Source organism: Echinops telfairi, unplaced genomic scaffold, assembly GCF_000313985.2.
Source record: "Echinops telfairi isolate 266 unplaced genomic scaffold, ASM31398v2 ScPeMD7_44;HRSCAF=162, whole genome shotgun sequence".
Lineage (NCBI taxonomy): Eukaryota > Metazoa > Chordata > Mammalia > Afrosoricida > Tenrecidae > Echinops > Echinops telfairi.
In genome coordinates this window covers 5,771,264-5,773,064 of record NW_022103942.1, presented here as the reverse complement: position 1 = coordinate 5,773,064, position 1,801 = coordinate 5,771,264, and positions in this window count along the sequence as shown.

The following is a 1,801-nucleotide window of genomic DNA, read 5'->3' as shown; positions in this document are numbered from 1 at the left end:
TAGAAAGAAAATGTTTTGAAAATGATGATGGCAACATATGTACAAATGTGTTTGTTACAATTGATGTATGAATTGTTATAAGAGGTGTAAGAGGCCCCAATAAAATGATTTATTAATTAAAAAAAAAGAAAAGAAAAAAAAAGATATAGCACTTGTTCTTCTAAAATACCAAGAATCATTCGGCACAGAATAGACTCATTAATATCTTCAAATGTGCCAATGTCAATTTTGAAACCTGGTCGATATCCTAAAGTTGTATAATAAAAGTCAATTATTCCTATCTATATCTTGGGTTTTGTGTGGTTGAATAATACACTAGAATTGACATTGCATAAAGATATTAGTGAAGTCCCACAGCATCTAACATCAAAGAGATAAAAGAAAACTTAATAAACAAGAAGTCCACTGTCCAAAGGATATCTCTAGATGTGTAACCACTGTGTAACCTCTATACGACTAGGGCTCCCATGACTTTAAATGTAATGATGGAAGGGATGAAGGAATGACTAACCACTATTACGCTTACCACAACACATAAATTAATCAGTCAACAAAAGTTTTTTAAATTCCTGCTAAGTGCAAGTCAGTAAATCTAAAATATTTTTGTGTTGCTTAGCCATTCCTCTTTATGAATATTCATGATTTGTTTGCTTGTTTTTATTTGTTTGTTTTTGCAGACTAAAATTATGGCATATTAGGAAATATAGGACTAATCTAACACTCAAGTCCAACTGTTAATGAAGTTGAAAAAATCTTTCATGTTTCCATTTGTTTTTCTAATTCTTGAACTGGAATTTTTGGATCCATAATTATTGTGTTACCTAAATTGATCCACTTTCTAACTATAATGCTGTCACCAACTGTGGCCCTGATTAATAGCAATATGTTTCATTCCTTATGTTCCCATTCCACTGATGATGATATCTGTTGGGGATGGTGCCCATTAGTAATCTCAAAATAGTTCATAAAGCATTCTACAAGGTCTCTTGCAGGTAAAGCTAAGTCTATGCTTGGAACCTGATTTTCACAAAGCTATAATAATTATTAGTTTATGTCATTTTCCATTCAATTTGTCTAAGAGTAGAATTGGGGAAAATATTTTTAATACTGGCAAATAAGTCAAACTTAGATGTTTCTCATTTCTAGTATCATCACTTTCTCTTATGAAAAATATATAAATATAAAGGTATAATTATATCTCAGCTTTTTTTGTTTAATGATTCAACAATAACTTTGTACTCATTTTTATAGAATCCTGGAGTAAAAATCATCAGGGCCTGATATTTGAATACAGTACTATGTTTATGTCTGAAAGCTATAGTACAGTCAGCACAGTTATTTTGTTTCTTCTGAGAGTTTGTGGAATTCTACAACATGATTGTACATTCAAAATAAGGAGTGAATTATTTGCATTTGGTTGACCCATTTTACCATGGAGTAGCTTTGTAGGCATTGGACTTAAATATCAATGAGCTAGATTCTCTGAGTACTATTTTGAATAATAATAAATAGCTTCTGAAATGCTGGCAAACAAGATATGGTCCACACCCGCCTATTCTAAGAAAATGAGTATATGTTTCTTTTTATAGAAAAAGAGACTCAAGGTCTCTTTTTCCTCAGCTTTGCTTATCAAACTCAAAAGTGCCCAAGGAGAACATTTTTATCTTTCTCCATGGATTATTAGATGATAAGCCTCACTACAAACCCTCTTTAAGTTATATAGTATACATTCCAGCATTAGGATTTAATTTCTTAATTTAATGTAATTTAATTAATGTGTGTTGTATTATGAATATCTAGA